We start from the raw sequence: 20,000 nt of genomic DNA, 5'->3' as shown, positions 1-20,000 counted from the left end.
TTATAAAATTTATATAATGTGGATGACATGCGTAAAAGCATAAAAAAAATACAGTCAACAGAAAATATCGTTTCATCTACTAGGAAACAGATTTGCCACTTCAATAGAATTATTGATAATAATGATATAGTCTGTATACTGTTTACATACACTAACGTAAAAAAAACGCCTGGCACAAGTGTCCATATTATGCTATAGATTACCGACCTCAATTGAACAGTTCGAAAGGACATTTTCGTGGCATATTGCTCAGCGTGTAGTAGCATACCGTGACTACACGCGCACCCTCTCAATTAATCGTCCCAAATTAACTACACTGTTCCTCGCAGACTTAAAACAGAAGGTTGAAGAATTCTACCAGCTGCTACCAGAGATCTCATAAGTTGCTCCACTTGCTTCGTATAGTGCATAAAGAACGCCTTGGATGACTACCAGCCAGTGTACAAACAAGGATTTTATGGAGGAGGCAACTTTCCTCGGATCATGACTAACGGGTGTACTGTCTGGATCCGTTCTGCGAATAACACGGGTGAATTTCGCCTTAGTTATAGATAACTTTGAACCCAGGGTTTCTTTTCTGAACAGCTGTCCTCCCATAAAGTATGAAGTTCTATGACAGAGAGATGCATCTTCCTCCAGAGGGCAGATTCTCTAGGGACCCCACCTATTGGTCGGTAGCTTGTTCTTAGAAAGAGACGTTGGGTCTGGAAATAGAATCAGTTCTCCCTACAAGAACTGGACGTGGCCTTCCTCTGTAGAGAGAGCCACTATTCACTAACTCTGGCCCCCAATGTGAGTACAAAAAGAAATATGACTTAAATTCAAAACCTTCTAAGCACATTTCTCATTGTTCATTATTTATTCACAATGAGGAATCATATCTAACGACCAAGCAAATGGTCTTTGGAAGCACTGAAGGGCTAGTTCATTAAGAACGTCGGTAGAAAGGTATCTGACATGTCAAGGCAGGCTTGAACAATAGAACTGTATAGGCTGCTAAACCTTGCACCTGGAGGAGAATGAAGAATAATAAAAAGGAATCTGTCTGGATTTCTTTCAGTTTCTTCGTCTTGACAAAGGATAGCTATTTCTTCCCTGAAGCCTCATAATGCCTTCTGGTTTCCTCCAAAAGTCTAAACTGACTTTTAAACACTGAATCTTTTTCTCATTGTTAAGGAGAGAAAATCATGAGATGTAGGTTCCGTGTTTTCTGTGATGGAGCGAAGACAGTCGACTTATGTACTCACTGAGACAGGGATGGATCCGGTAGCAGAACAAATTTTAATCGTAGTTCCAATGCCAGAGGGAAACACACGCTATTTGGGCACTTTTGGGCCACTATTGCAGCTTTCCCTTTGAAGGATCCCAGCATATCGAGGACCTTCAAAAGGAAGTGTGTGGAGGGAACAGATAGATAAAGGACCATCTGATCCAGCCAAGGGACATAGCGTCCACTGCCTCCGCTAATGGATCCTCGTAAGGGGACACGTAACGAGCTATTTTCTTGTTTCCTTCATCGCAAAGAGGTCTATCTGCAGCTTTGGGACTTGACTCGAGATGAAGGAGAACGATCCTGCGTCAAGGGATCATTCTGATTCTATAGGTGTACAGTAAACCTGGATAGAGCGTCCACTGTCACATTGCGGAACTCTTGAATGTGAACTGCTGACAGGTGCCATTTCTTCGCGCGTTTGATGCATATTTTCTCCAGACTCCTGTTGCATCCTCAAGCTGTGCTCTTAGCAATGGATCTGTTATCGAAGCAAACTGTAGAGATCCCAGCACTCTCTCCTGTTTGCGTCTTGATATCCGTTTGGATTTTAATAGTCTCTTGACAGATCCTGCTATCTCTTTGTTCTTACTAGGAATGGAATGCTGATGTGACTTTGATGTTGATCTTGAATCCCAGATGTTCCAGGAACTGGATCACTATCTTAGAAGCTTGCATGCATACTGTCCTGGATGCTGCCCACACCAGCCAGTCGTCCGAGTAGGCTACTACTTGAACCCCTTTTAGGCGTAATTGATGGACGGCTGCGTTCGCGAGCTTCGTGAAAATCCTTGGAGCTATGTTTAGCCTGAAAGGCATGGTTCTGAAGTCGTAAAGTTATGAGCTTTACTATGGTTAAAAGCTATGACCTCCGGCTCAGTCTCCTCCTTTAAGGCTGGCTCCTTCCTAAGAAGGGCATAGCAGTCCGGATAAAAATCTTTGTTGGGCCAAAATTCTACTTCTTCCAGGGGAATTGCTCCCAGCTTTTCTGAAATCACGATCTCCCCAGTTGCCATTGGCATGTGTTCGTCATACCTCCAAGAATTGGTATTCGAGCACAAGGGAGGTTCCTTCACGGTGAGCCGCTTCTGGGGCCGACGTGATTCTGCAAGTCTACGTAACTCCATTTTCATTGCAGCTTCCTTCTCATCATTCTTCCTTTGAATTTATTGGATCATCTCAACAATGGATGAAAGAGTCCTTCCCAGTTCATCCGGGATAGCAGACGATGTAGAAGGAACCGGTTCTTGGTTCGGAACCAACGTAACCGACTCTTCATCGATTTCTTGCTCTTCTACTTGAGGAGTCTGAAACAGCTCCTGCTCCTGACCTTCTCCTAGAAGGTCCTTCTCAGTAGAATCCAACACCTCTGACATCCTATTGTCCTCTTGGATGTCTTGAAGGGTGGCCTAGACTTCAGAATCTACCGGATTCTGGGCAATTGGTATCTCCACCTGAGGCTGGGGGATGATTGCATCAGCCGATGCTTTAGGGAAAAGGTAGGCCCTCATCTTCTTATTTGGAAGGTAGTGACTGGAGGTGTTTTTTCTGAAAACTGCTCATCTAGGATTGTAACGTTTCCCTGGCAGCATCCCTTGACTCCATTGACTTAGGTTCGTCAAAAGCCTCTGTAATCAGGTTAGAACAAACTGTACAAACCTGAGGGTCCCAATAGTGGAGAACACCTCTGGAGGCTGCGCATGCTGCGTGCCTCCTGCAATAATGATGTCTGAAGAAGTTCTTACTGCGGACATTACAGAACACACTCCCGCACTTCGGATGGTCTTCCTGTAAAGAGAAGAAAAATCCATGAGTATCAAGTGAAGGCATTTCACTTATATTGAAATATATAGCTTATATTGAAAAGCTATAAAAAAAGAAGGAAAGACACATACTTGTATTTCCTGTTCAGTCATTTGCTCTAACCTCCCAAAATATTAAAACTAAGGTTAATTCTATAATAGAATACCTAATGCAATTTCCTAAATGGAAATTTAATATGTAGTTTTAATATACGGGATTGACAGAATACAGAAAGAACTCACTTTCTATATAAAGTACGGTCTCAACAAAAGGCTGTACAAAACAACATTAAGTATGATGAAGAAATTTAGTGTTATCACAAACTTTGTACAGCAGTTTCTACTAATGCAGTGTGCACTACACTACGAGTATAGCAACTACTGTATATCGCATGTTATACGCCGGCACGTGCCGGATGGCAACTACCCCTTTATAGATCAAAGATATACTATCTTTAACTAATAGGCGGCAGACCACTAATTCGCGACTGTGTGCCGGCCAGCAATCATTGCCAGCCGACGGCTGAAAACACTAAAACTCGGCTGACGGCCGCTATCGTAGTAGCCAGCAGATTCGGGCTACTTTTCCCCTGCCGCCATGCAAAGGTAATAAAACCTTTGCCGGCCGACAGTAGCCAAGAACCAGAGGAGAGCTTCCACCTGCCTGGCTGTCGGCTGTTAAGCCGGCAGCCGGGTTAGGGGTGCAACACAATACACAGAGAAACCATATGGATGTATGGTTATAGGGTGGCATTGCCATACGACCTTCCATCCAGAAAGAGTGAACTTATGGAAGGGGAGAATGTAACATTCTGGCTTCCAAAGAATCCATAGTCTGCCGGGTTCTTCCGACGGAGATGGAAGGGAGACCAATGGAGATCTGGGGCTCACTCTGCAAAGAATAAAGGGTCTCTGCCGGCTGACACGTAGTGCCGGCCGGCAGAGAACTAAGCCTGTCCTCCATCCTAACCTATACTAGGTACGGAAGTAGGACTGCGGCTAAAAGAAAATAAAAGAAAGAGAGGTGGGGAAAGGATAAGGGTCCTATAGACTTCGTTCTAGCAGGAGACACACTCAGCCGTTAGGGAAGTTCATCCTAACCAAGAGTTGTCTATTAGGGAGGAAGATTGGCAATACTTGCTAACCTCCTCCAAACCAGAACAAAGTTAGGTGAAGTTATTTTGCCGGGCAACAGAAAAAACTCATTCCCCAGCCCGAGAAAAACAACACAGGACAGTCTGCTAGGCCACTAGAGGAAGGAATCATCCTTCCAACATGGACTAGGGAAGCATAGCTTCCTGTGCCCGCCCCTAACCTAGCAAAAGAGACTCTTTCTCTATGCTAGGAAGAAGCAGACCAGAGACTAGGAACTCTGATGTTCTGCCCTAACCCCAAAAAACAGTCACTCTGGTTATCAGGTTAGGAGAGGCATATCCTATAATAGTTATACCTGAATTATTATACAGATATAACCACTAGGATTAAGCCGAAGGCTTCCAGAAGGAGAGAGGGATTGAACTTAGCCTCCGGAGGAGAAAAAGAACAATCGGGGATATGCGAAAGTATACTACTGAACCTAGAATACTAGACTAGGTAAGATGAGAATCGATTACCTAAATCACCGAAACTCTCTCGTATACAATATTGGAAAAAAACATTCAACAATATCTTACATGTATAAAATATTTGCCTATAGTCTCAATAAAATAACTCTGAAAAACTTATACCATGCATGAAAGTACTAGTGCCTGACATCTAGGCTACGAAACCTCGTGAAAGGCAGGATCGGTACCTCGACCCGTGTCGAAATCACCGAGCTAACACTGACCGAACAATATAAGCATTACTAGAGTAGCTAAATAGCAAAATTATTAAAGTATAACAAACCGGGATCGTCGCTCTAGCTAACTAAGTGGCCCATAAGAGCGAGCGACAGCATCCACGATGCCTCCGGTAGGCAACAGCCATTGTTTACGTTAAAATCACTATTGATTTAATTCAAAACAACAAGAGCTTACATTTATACATAGTAAAGATAATACTTAATTTCCTAGAGGCAGAAGAGGCCGGAGAAGTCATCAAAATGTTAAATTAAATCCAAAATAACGAGAAGACACAAGTGAAAACACCTGGTAGACCTACACAAAAAGGAATAAAAAGGGCGCTAACGCCTTCATCAGATACACACTGGAAACGGAATAGGAGAGATGCCTTATGAGCGGCTCTCTTTTCATTCTTGTTTTAGATTAATACTGTTCGGGGCGAAGATAGCTATGTGACGTGTCAAAAATACGTCCTCTGATATTATGCGATATCCCTGTGAGATTATTTAGGGATATTCGCTCCAGGAGTTAGAATTGTGGATACCTTACGGTAAAATTCTCTGGGAATATCACTGTAGTCAAATATACTCTAGAAAGCTACCTTATAGGAAATTCCATCAGGACGACATGGCCTAAACCCAAAATATACATATATATATATATATATATATATATATATATATATATATATATATATATATATATATATATATATATATATATATATATATATATATATATATATATATATATATATATATATATATATATATATATATATATATATATATATATATATGGCTATATCTATATCTACATCTATATATGTATATATATATATATATATATATATATATATATATATATATATATATATATATATATATATATATATATAGATAGATAGATAGATAGATAGATAAATATATATATATATATATATATATATATATATATATATATATATATATATATATATATATATATATATATATATATATATATATATATATATATATATATATAGATAGATAGATATATATATATATATATATATATATATATATATATATATATATATATATATATATATATATATATATATATATATATATATATATATATATATATATATATATTTATATTTATATATATATATATATATATATATATATATATATATATATATATATATATATATATATATATATATATATATATATAATTTACATATATATCTATATATATATATATATATATATATATATATATATATATATATATATATATATATATATATATATATATATATATATATATATATATATATATATACAGTATATATAAATTTATAGGTACACCGACAATTCCGCACTGGATAATTTAGCGCAGACATTTCAGCGCTGCCAATTCAGTGAATGACAATTCAGCTTAGAATCAATTCAGCATATGAAAATTCAACACTAGGACAAATCAGCACAAGGACAATTCGGCGCCTAAAGGCACACACGGATCAGTGAATGACAATTCAGCATAACAACAATTCAGCACAGTAACAAGTCATTATAAGGAAGCAACTACAAGGAAATTCAGCGAAAAGTTTTAACACTTTATTGATAATATATAAAAAGGGATATAAAATAGTTATTAAATTTACATATTTAAAATAATACATACAGTATATGTAAAAAGAAATTAATTAATTTATTTCTGCAATTCTCAGTACCCTTTTCTCTATGCTATGTTGCTCTAGTTTAAGAAACTTGACAAACTTATAAAAGGTAGGATGGTTATGACCCAATGTTAACTGATGACTTCGGTGCCACCTTTCTAATGAATTATTGGTCTTAGGTAGGTCGCCTTGCACTCGATCAAAAACAGTTCATAATTCGGGTTTAAAAACTGCATCTCTTCTACGACAACGGAATGGACGACCAATCTATGTGTCCTCGAAATAATTTGTTAACTCTTCCAATTCCGGAGGCATAACATCTTGCAATGATTCAATCACATTACAAACATCGTCAGCAGGCACAAAAGCTAAGGCCACCAACATCTTACATTGTCGACGAAAATGTTCGTCACTTACATAAATCTGGGTAAGATTCAATGCCTGTATTGTCTCCATATACACTGAGCAAGGTGGAAAAAACAACCGCTTATTTGCATTCCTACAAAAACTCTTGAAAATGCATTTTGGAAAGCCTTTTCAAAATCTCATAGCATAGTGGCTGGCGTCAGATCCGGGTATAGATTCAAAATAGTTCTTAATGCGTTTTCATATGAATCCTCTGCCTTATTTTGCAATAGTATATATATCACTGGAAAAACACATCCTTCACAAAGCATATGAATGACATGAAGTTGGTGGAAAAGGCAGGGAGCTACCTTAAATGTACCATCTGCAAGCCAGTTTTTTTATTGTTTGAGGAGTTCAACATTTTTTCTAGTTAAAAAGATAAACATTCTATTGGTATCTTCAACCCCAGAATCGTACAATAAAAAAGGTTCTCCACTGTTGTTTCACGCAAATGTTCAGGTAATACAATATCTCTGACATTATTAGGTGCTGGAATTGGCTCACCATCTCTTTTTCGTCGGTGCTGAACAGTCCGTTGTAATGAAGTATACTTGGGGAGTAAAACCATCTTCTTCATTGCTGATACTGCTGGCTGAGGCACATGAGTATGGGCCTTTACATATTCCCACAAGTTTCCGTTGACATGGATTCGACTTTTGCATCTGTCTTATGTACAACGCCAAGACTCTTTTCCATTCCGAAGTTTTCTATCCAAACGATAGCAAAATCCATTTAATAGAATATGCTCGCGTCCTTTTTCCGATAAAATCGGCTCCATAAGGCTGCCTTTTCAGTTTTAACTAAGCAAATGTTTATAAACAACTGTATTCCAGAAAAGGGAATATATACCGTCCGAAGCTTGTACTTTAACTTTATTTATTCAGTGGTTGTTATTGTTAACAACCATGAATTACAACAGTAATAATAATAATAATAATAATAATAATAATAATAATAATAATAATCTTTATATGCTAATAATAAGATAAGGGTGAATGTGTGTTCATTTTTGCACTGAATTGTCCTTGTGCTGATTTATCGTTGTGCTAAATTGTCATGCGCTGAATTGATTCTAAGCTGAATTGTTATTCGCTGAATTGGCAGCGTGAACTGTCGGCGCTGAACTGTCCTGCGCGGAATCGTCGACACACAAATTTATATATATATATATATATATATATATATATATATATATATATATATATATATATATATATATATATATATATATATATATATATATATATATATATATACATATATATATATATATATATATATATATATATATATATATATATATACATATATATATATATATATATATATATATATATATATATATATATATATATATATATATATATATATATATATATATATATATATATATATATATATATATATATATATATATATATATATATATATATATATATATATATATATATATATATATATATATATATATATATATATATATATATATATATATATATATATATATATATATATATATATATATATATATATATATATATATATATATATATATATATATATATATATATATAAATATATATATATATATATATATATATATATATATATATATATATATATACATATATATATATATATATATATATATATATATATATATATATATATATATATATATATATATATATATATATATATATATATATATATATATATATATATATATATATATATATATATATATATATATATATATATATATATATATGTAATATTTAGAATAGTAATATTACATGTTTAAAACAAATGACGTAATATGTCATGTTGGTTGGAAGAGCTGGCCGTGAGATTTGCTATGGTCAACTCAAATTGTGTACAGGATGTAAGATGCTAAGTTGTCATTCTTTCTTAGTGTCAACACATTAACTCTTCGTGTGAAAGTTTGTGACGTCACCGGATGCAGGTGTCTTCCGATTCCGTCACGTGTCTAAAGTAAACCAAGCATACGATATCTGTGATATCGATAGTTTAGTCAGTTCTTATCTAAACTTCACCAGAATTGGTCATGTGGACCAACACAGCTTCCTCCAGTGATGGAGATGTTTAACTCAGTTGTTTATATACAATAAAACTTAAAAACCACCAAGATGTGTTCAATAAACCATTTAAATACATCTGAAAACAACTCATACTCAAATGTGTGCTTAAGACAGTAGCACACCAATAAATGGTGGCAGCGATTAAACTCAAAGACAGCGGTTATACTCTAAGAATTAGAGAAATATCTTCAAGACTTCAAAATAAATAGCTGTAAAACCAGAGATATATCTTCAAGACTTCAACATAAAAGCTGTAATACCTGATAAAGATCTTCAAGAACTCAAAACTATCTACAAGAATCTACAATTTTGACTAAGTCCAACGAAAATGCTAACACCAACATATGTTAGTATACAAATAGAATCTTCAATCAACATCCTAGGAAACCCAAGGACTGGCATTCAACTATTGCAAAACATATCCAGGAAGACCTACATTCTACAAGAAACTAGAACGAGACATCGCTAACAAAACATCAAGAGAGAGAGAGAGAGACGACTCGACTTCATATATAAGCTAAGTACAGAGATTTTGTATTCATTTCAGTTTGTGCAGTGAAGTGTAGTTATCACAAGTCGTTAGTCAATTATTACTGGGGTGAGTGAATTCCTAAACTTTGTTATAAGAAACTCCGAATTCTCATTTAGAATTTTTCTTTCTTTGTGCTAATTCCTTTTTCTTTCATAAACTCTTGGGGGGAAATGTATTGGGATTAGTAACATTGTTGGGGGAATTTTATTATACATATGCGTTTACGCAGTGGGCGTTTGTACTCATATAGATATTTTGATAGGATTGAAAGGGGTCAAAGAGATAGAAAAAAAAAGAATACAGCAGTCATGGCTCCTCCTGTCAGCCCTACCCCTGGACCTAGTGGTGTAGGCCAGGCTAATCCTCCTCCAATTGTGACGCTTGTAAATGCCAGGTCAGCAATCCTTCCTTTTCAAGGCCGTGTCAACGGGTTCTTGCCACAAAATGTGGAGTCATGGATTTCATCCGTTGATGCCCATTTAAATGCCAAACAAATCGTAGATCCTTTTGTACAATTACAAGAAGCTAAAAGTTTTATAGATTTTTCTAAGGGGGATGCGAGTGCGTATTTAAGAGGTGTTTCATTTCAGGAAGCAGTTACTTGGGATGATTTCAAAGTTAGGTTACGCGCGATCTATGGGGGCGAAGAAGCTTTGGATGTAGTGTTAACGTTACGAAATACACTTAATCAAGCCACTATGAATCGGCTTAATGTTGTTGAGAGAGCAGCTCTCATAGCTGATAGGCTTAACGAATATCAGGACATTTTAGGTAATTCCACTTGGGTTACTAACGATAATATCTCCGTGAAAGATTTTTTACGATTAATGTATTTAACTTGCATGACACTTATGTTGCCTGAAGCTTTAGTGCGGTGCTTTGATAAGAAGTTAATGCCTGCAAGTACGGAATTGGATGTCTATAAACAGATAAAGAAGCACATGTCCAAGTGTCCAGATCTCGATCCCGTGTTAACTCAAGTTTTTGCTAAGAATGAAACAAAACCACAAACAGTGAACGTAATTAATAATCCAGTAGCGGGAGTGACGTGTTACAACTGCAAACGTCAAGGTCACATAAGCGCAGACTGTAGAACGAAATTTTGTTCAGTTCACAACACAGGATCACATTCTTATAGTCAATGTTACGCGCGTAAGACACAACAATATCCTAGAAATACACAGTCAATTCCACAGTCAGTTCCATATGGAAATAAAAAGAAAAATCCTCATTTTAACAATAAGAAGAAACAACAAAATGTCAATGCAGTTCAGAGTCCGAAACAAACAAACACTTCTTCAAATATCGCTGAGCCTGGGCCGTCAAACCAGACCTCGCAAAGTCAGCCTAATTTTCAGAATGTGCAGAGCAAAGCAAATACCACATAGTTAACTCTAGAGGGGAAGAGAGTGATGTTGGGTCAAGGTCATTTATGTCAACATCAATGGTATTGAATAATCAATTTAATGTTTTATCAGATAATTGTGAGACAATAGATTTTCCTATGAAACACACGGCCGAATTAAGTAAAACAGTGCATGCTCCCGTAGATTTGCAACGAATTCATACAATAATAAGCCAAAATGAGTTACGGCCAACCTTATATGCTGTAAATTTAGAACACAAATCCTTTACGTTATTTTTTGACTCTGGTAGTCCACGTAATATTATGGATTTGAAGACGCATCATTTGTTGTTTTCGAACTTTCCGATTGAAAAATCAGGAATCAGACTTTCAGGTATAGGAAATAATGAATTAAACGTCATAGGCATAACTCATATTCAGTTCAGAGTCGGTAATCGCACGTTTGCCGATACATTTGTTGTTGTGAAAAACATTAATATGTATCCAGCTGTAATTATAGGATACCCATCTATGGGAAATCAAAACATTATCTTAGCTCCTGCAAAGCACGGCGTGTATATCAAAGGGAAATTCTATAAGTCTTCTAATACTTTAAAGTCAGTTTTGGATAAAAAGGAGACGACAAATGTAACCGTAACGTACGTTGAAGAACCAATAACTTGTCTCACTAATAAAGAAATAATACACGCGACCCAGCAGAATTCTCGTTCACCCGTAATATCATCTTGCACGCAATATATCGAACCAAACATACCTTCGAATTTAATAGTGCAAATAAAGAAAACACTACCGGGATCTGAAATATTAATCCTTTCCGATACTTTGAAAACCAACGGATTGTCTGTCACACAAGCTATTTATACAGTAGGCTCACATCAGCAATGTAATATCGAAGTCTGTAATCATTTAAATAACACTTTAGTAATTCACAAAAATCAACATATCTTGGATGTAGAAGTTTATAAACATCGTATTCTTACCGTTGCTGAAATCAATCACTCTCAATCAGTTGCGGATGAATCCCTTTTACGATCTATTAAAAATAAAATCAGTAAGGACATTCAAGACGAAGAAATTCAGCAGAAAATTTTTGAACTTTTAAATAAATATACAGATGTCTTTTCCACTACGGATGGATCCTTAGGGAAAACAGATGTGATCGAGCATCAAATAAGGTTAAAAGACAAACAGAAAATTATATATGTACCCTCGTACAGACTCCCTATGAAATTCCAGAATGAAATAAATGATGAAGTAGGTAAAATGTTAGAGGAAGGAGTCATTAGAAAATCAAATAGCCCTTATAATTTTCCTTTAATAGTTGTACCGAAAAAAGATCGAACATGGCGTATCTGCGTCGACTTTCGTCGTCTAAACGAGGAAACGATCCCTGATCGATTCCCAGTGCCATGTACTGACGATATTTTGTCTTTGTTAGGTCAGAATAAATATTTTACCAGTTTGGACTTACTTAAAGGCTTTCACCAGATATCATTAGAAGAAGATAGTATCCCATACACAGCCTTCAGCACAGCCAGGGGACATTATGAATTTTTACGGATGCCTTTTGGTTTACGTTGTGCTCCTATAACATTTACAAGAATGATTAACATAGTGTTTGGAGACTTGTTAGGGGATATATTGCATGCCTATATGGATGATCTTGTAATCTTTTCCAACACCTTAGAGGAACATCTACGTAAGTTAGAACTAGTACTACAGAGATTAAGACAACATAACTTAAGGGTAAAGATTAGTAAGTGTGAATTTTTCAAAACAGAATTGATATATTTGGGTTTCATGGTGTCAAGCCAAGGTCTTAAAGTAGTCCATGATAAGGTGTCGGCTATACGTAATTTTCCCATACCTACTAATGTCAAGGGAATACAGCAATTTCTGGGTTGTAGTGGATATTACAGGCGTTTTATACGCAACTATTCAATAATAGCCGCTCCTTTAACTGATCTTACGAAGAAGGGCGTAGATTTCATATGGTCTGAGCAACATCAACAGGCGTTTAATACTTTGAAAGATGAACTGTGTAGTTCTCCTATCTTAAAATTTCCTGACTTCGGTAAGGAATTCTTCATTGCAACAGACGCCTCAGACTTAGGAGTAGGAGGGGTATTGCTTCAGCAATATGATAAACAGTTTTTCCCGATAGCTTTCTATTCTCGAAAATTGAGAACTTCCGAAAGTAAGTATGCAGTAATAGACAAGGAAGGACTAGCTATTGTTAATTCGCTAGTGCATTTTAAGTTCATAATTTACGGTTATCCCGTTAAGGTTCTTACTGACCATAAACCACTAACAGAGTTCTTTAAAGGCTTCAATCACAGCCCTAAACGAACTCGGTGGCATTTAATTATTCAAGATTTTGGCGCAAGAATCGGGTATTTACCTGGGAAAGCAAATATCATTGCGGATGCATTATCACGCAACCCCGTGTCATCTTGTACGGAGTCTTTAGCTGAATTAATAGATATATCAACATCCATGCCTATTGTAAAAACAATATCTGAACAAGAAGATTTAGGCTGGAGTGCTGAATTGTTACAGACTGAGCAAAGAAAAGATCAGAAAATAGAAACAATTATAAATGCTTTGAAAGGCAATCATAAAGAAAAAGAATATATAAAGTATAAGCAGCAGAATTATGTAATCAAAGATAATATTCTGTGTAGGACTGTGACAAGGAAAACCCGCAATACACCACATGTAACTAACGACCAGGTAGTAGTACCAAACTCACTTGTTTCCACTGTCCTGAATTGGTTGCATTCAAATCCATTACATGGACACCCTGGGTTCTCATTAATGTCACAGAAAGCCAAATCATTGTTTTATTGGCATACAATGCTTACAGATATAAAAAGACACATAGCTAATTGTCGCACATGTCAGGAAAACAAAGGGCATACGAAAACACCTGTTAGCTTAGGAACTTATCCTGTTCCCAATCAACCCTTTGAAAGAATACATTTAGATTTGTTAACAGGATTTTACGAGTCAGACAGAGGGAATAAGCACCTCTTAGTGATTATAGATGCTTTAACTCGATATACAGAACTAATAGCGCTTAAAACTAAAACTGCGATTGAATGCGCTAGGAAGTTTTACGAGTGTTATATTTGTAAACATGGAATTCCACACATGATAATCTCAGACTCGGGTGGTGAATTTAATAATCACTTTCTTATCTCATTGTGTGAATTCCTCAACATAAAGAAGGTTAATACCATGATATATCACCCAGAGTCGAATGGGCTAGTGGAAAGAGCAAATAGGAAGATATTAAATATATTAAGGGTAACACTAGGGGGATCAGACCCCAACTGGGATATTGCAATACCGGCGGCACTGAGTACTCTGAATCATTCATATCATATATCAATTAAAATGTCACCGCATGAAGCATTGTATGGTACCCCAGTTAGAACACCTTTCCATGTATTAACGCCTACGACTAATCTATCAAATCCTTTAAAAGAATGTATAAATGCAAGTATAAGTCGATATGATATCCTTCGAAAGAATTTAGAAGAATCACAAATCATAATGAAAAGGAATCATGATAAAATAGCGAAACCAACTAAAACATATACCGTGGGTGATAACATCTATATTCAAATCAATGTCAGAAAAGGGCTCAACTATAAACTAACACCTAAGTTTGAAGGCCCATTTAACATTTTGGAAATATTAACGGCCAATAGGTTTAGAATTCAAAACGTAGCCCAACCCACGGATGAGAGAATAGTACCATTGTCTCACATAAGAAATTAAAAAGAAGTGAGGAAAAATTTTGATTTTTGTAACTAAAAAGTTTTCTTTTTAATACAGGAGTAATTACATATATTTTTTCTCGTTACAGGTTTCCAAGATGAATTTTTTGTTGTTGGGAGTGATATTGTTCGCTCAGACATTTTTTTCGTATGGGATGAGTTCTAAGACTAAGAATATATATTTTAAATATGGCAATATAGTTGAAAGACAAGAAGACATTTTTATTACATCAACCAACGTAATTGTCGAAGTGCATATGCAAGCAATTTTTCTTCAAGAGAATGATGTCACTAGCTTAAGAACCGCCATTTCAAGGTTTTCTGCATCATTGGATGAGTTGCATAGGAGACATTTTCATTTGACTACTAAGAGTTTGCTTGGATCAACATTAAAAGTTGCAGAGATACTATCTGATGACTTAAAAAATAAGACTGGAGAGACAGGATCTTTGGCTTATGACCTTTTGATGTGGACTGTAGGACACGAACAAAAAGAAAGACGGAATCTGTTCATTTATGCTGCATTAAGCATCTTTGGGTCTGTTGCAAGTTTAGGTTTAGGACTTTCCAATCGTCTTAAAATTAGTAATCAAAATAAGAAAATTGAGTTCTTGACTCATAAAGATGAATTGATTATGTCAGAACTAAGGGATCAGTTAGCTTCAATCAATAAAATTATGGATTTGTTAAATGAACATTCAGATAATATCGTTCAAATTATGGAAGTACAGGATTTGTTAGCAACATTAACGTATTATGATTCAAAGATAGATCACATACATAACAGAATTGCACATTTCATTGAGAAATCCAAGGATTATGTAGAAGCTATCACGTTAGCAACTAAAGGTGTATTGTCGCCCCATTTGTTGCCTATACGTTACTTAAAATTAGTTCTGGAGAACACTAGGGATAAACTAGGCTATGTTCCTTTGTTAGACGAACATAGGTTAGAATTTTATTACAGCCTAATTACAGTAAACGTAGATAATAACAAGATTAGGATTACAATTCCCTTTGATTCTTCTGATGCCTGGCAATCTTACAGGATATCACCATTTCCGACTTTCATGACGAATCACTCAAATCCAGTAATATCCAGTTTGACAGGACACGTATTGATTTCCCCAGACAAGGAAACATATATGGTCATTAAAGACTTAAATCAATTAACTCACTGTTCAGACGCAATGGATAGAAAAATATGTACAGCTGACTCATTTGAATTCCGTAAAAACTTGATGGATTCATGCGAGTTAGGTATAGTGCTAGACGGTGCTCTCTCCCATACAAGTGAAAATTGTCTGGATAAGCTTTATCCCTTTGACAATAAAGAATTCAATTGCAGACTAAATAATGGCTCTTGGATACGATACGACAAGGACGGCTTCAATGTATCATGCCCTGACGGATCCACATCATTTAACCACATCTTCGTCGCAGCAGATGGCTGTATCGGGACTTCCCCGAATTCCATGGTGACTGGCCTACGGACAATCATCAGAGAACGTGCTTACTTCGCGAACTTCACGTGGACCTCTACAACGCCCGCACTTCCTCTCCCCTATAAAGGAAGTGTGGCGAAACACTTAATGAAACTTACCGAAAAGGACCACCTGTCGCCGACTTACAAAGAGATTCTTCACCCCATAATACTGGCTAGTTTGTGTTTCACGGTGATGATATTTATCGCCGTGAACATCCTTGTTTGGCGTAGGTTACGGCACAGCAAGCAGCTACAAAGGAATGAGTTGCATAGCCCTGACAATACCCCCTATTTAATCCAGTTCAAAGCTGTATGAGTGGCCACCTCATTCGCTAAGGGAGTAATTTGTCAGGATGATGTTTGTATGAAAAGCTGACTAGTACGCTAGTAATATGTAATTAAAGAAATTCTCTACATTTGCATTGTTAAAAATACATTTAAAATAACATTTAAAAAAATAAATAAAATAAAAAAGGATATAAATCATTTTTTTCTCTCGGCATCTAATAAAAATATATAAGCCGGAATGTTAAAAAAGAAAAGAGAGAAAAAAAAAAAAAAAAAAAAAAAAATATATAAGATATATAACAGAATCTATGGGCATCTAATAAAATGTATCAGCCCTATATACAAATATATATATATATATATATATATGTACGAAACCGTGGTACGTGTACGTACCAGGAATTTGTATTTGTGCACTAAAAATTGAGTATCTTGTTTATGACAAAGGTAACAATTATTCTTTATCAAGTTACCGAATCATTTGTAAGTCAGAATTTGTTTTGTTTTTTGGTACCATGTAATCATTTGCTAGCAATGTACCATATGTATGATCTTGGTTTTATCATGCATTTTTCTTTTTGCTTTGGTAATATCTTTTTGTATGCATTATTGTTATTAGTTTTGATGTGCCTATTTGGACATTCGTCCTCAGTTGGATATAGCTAGTTTTGGACAATGAATGATACGTATGTCCAGTCACACCTAATAACCATGTTTCGGCTTGTTGTTAAATTTTTGTAAAAAAAAAAAAAAAATTGAGATAGCTGGCCGAGCTTATGTAATATTTAGAATAGTAATATTACATGTTTAAAACAAATGACGTAATATGTCATGTTGGTTGGAAGAGCTGGCCGTGAGATTTGCTATGGTCAACTCAAATTGTGTACAGGATGTAAGATGCTAAGTTGTCATTCTTTCTTAGTGTCAACACATTAACTCTTCGTGTGAAAGTTTGTGACGTCACCGGATGCAGGTGTCTTCCGATTCCGTCACGTGTCTAAAGTAAACCAAGCATACGATATCTGTGATATCGATAGTTTAGTCAGTTCTTATCTAAACTTCACCAGAATTGGTCATGTGGACCAACACAGCTTCCTCCAGTGATGGAGATGTTTAACTCAGTTGTTTATATACAATAAAACTTAAAAACCACCAAGATGTGTTCAATAAACCATTTAAATACATCTGAAAACAACTCATACTCAAATGTGTGCTTAAGACAGTAGCACACCAATATATATATATACATTTAAATATATATATATATATATATATATATATATATATATATATATATATATATATATATATATATATATATATATATATATATATATATATATATATATATATATATATATATATATATATATATATATATATATGTGTGTGTATATTTGTTTATATATATATATATATATATATATATATATATATATATATATATATATATATATATATATATATATATATATATATATATATATATATATATATATATATATATATATATATATATGGGGAGCATTACAACTTTACACTCATAAGGAAGTTATTAAACTTATTTTCGACATTTATTTTCAAAAAGGTTACGACAAAATCCTCCTTTGAGTGATTACTATTATTACGTATACTATTCTTGTTCAATTAATATTAATTTATTATAGCTATTATCATTATTACTTATTATTATTTTTTTTTTCCATAAATGATTCTAACACTAAGCCCATCACGGATTTTTTTTAAAAAATCTTCATTGATGTTTAGATCTTTAGATATTTTCCTCCATTTTTGAGAAATTTTCATCAAAATCACTTTAAAACAGTTTTTTTTTTTTTTTTTTTTTTTTTTTTTTTTTTTTTTTTTTTTTTTTTTTTTTACAATAACCCCGAAAAGAAAGTCTTCAAAACTACACTCAATGAAAGGAGGTTTTGAAACCTATACTTACCTTTTTTTTCTAGGGGATTAAAAAGCAGATTTTTTTTCTTTTTTTTCTTTTTTTTTTCAGCAGGGAAACGATATTTGAAAAATAGCTAACTGGATACACCAGTTTCATATAGCAATGGATGAAATACGAATGCATAGACAACGGAAATTCTTTTTTTAAATAAAATTATTCAGAGTTTTATTATTGAAATTATAGTCTTCCACTGCAGATATCAAATGATTAAGAAAATAATGTCACATGAATAAATAAATGCTTTTTTATTTTTTTATTTCCATCATTGCTATGTAACATTTTATAAATAAACTGTTTGAAGTGTCCTAATGGCGCCTTTTATTTTTTATTTATTTTTTTTTTTTTAGATTACTTAGAAATTAGAACACCAATAATATGTAGAGGCACACTTTTCTCTGAGAAATAGATTTATTCTTACTATGATCGAAGTCTTAAATAATTTCTGTTATATACTGAAGTCAGCGATACCTAGGAAGTTATTTGCATGGACAATTGAATAAACAAAACTGTGCTTATTCCGAATAAAACCGACGATCGACCGAAATGCCACGAAATCTGAACCGGATTTCAGTGAGTAAATTATTTTGAATCTTGTGAGTCTCTTTCTACGTTTTGTCTATATCTATGTTTCTTTTGTTCTTGTTTTCCTCTGTATTTCACGCCAGCCTGTGATATTCTATAAATATTCATATTCGTTGGAACTAAAATTTTCCAGATTAAAAGTCTCCGCTTAATTTTTGAATTGAGAGAGAGAGAGAGAGAGAGAGAGAGAGAGAGAGAGAGAGAGAGAGAGAGAGAGAGAGAGAGAGAGAGAGAGAGAGAATAGCAGATATGAAATCATGACGTAGCAAACACACTAAATTTATGTATATTTTTTCTAGTAGGGCCATTATTAGTCTGTTGGATTTCTTGTTTATTATATAGTGTTGACCTATCCTAAACTGTTTGTTTTTTATAATATTGGGTTTTATTAAATCAATAAAGATTGTATCATTGCTAATACTCTATCATTCTCGTCTGCATGTCAATATTTATTTCAAAAGATTTTCTCAGAGCTTTGTCTTGAACTATGGATGTAGGTACTCATTTCATTTTGCTTGATTTTCTGTCCCTTCTCACCACTTTCACTATGTTTTCCTTAACCCGAGTATGACATGGCTAGATAGCAAAAGTAATAATAATAATAATAATAATAATAATAATAATAATAATAATAATAATAATAATAATAATAATAATAATAATAATAATAATTACTATTCTATGATATTGGGAAATTTACAGTATAACGTAATGGATTTCGACCAAAAATTTGCCTCTATTAAATTACGAATTATAGTACTTTGCATAATCAAAAATAGATGAATTATAAGGTTTAGATCATGCTTTACGTCATAATAAACGGAAATATATAATTTTTATAATATCACCCGATGTCATGTTACTATACAGAGCAATAAATGTGATGTTTGTATCCATCAATTAATTTATATATATATATATATA

The sequence above is a fragment of the Palaemon carinicauda genome, chromosome 5, assembly GCF_036898095.1.
Source record: "Palaemon carinicauda isolate YSFRI2023 chromosome 5, ASM3689809v2, whole genome shotgun sequence".
NCBI lineage: Eukaryota > Metazoa > Arthropoda > Malacostraca > Decapoda > Palaemonidae > Palaemon > Palaemon carinicauda.
This window is presented reverse-complemented; position numbering follows the sequence as displayed.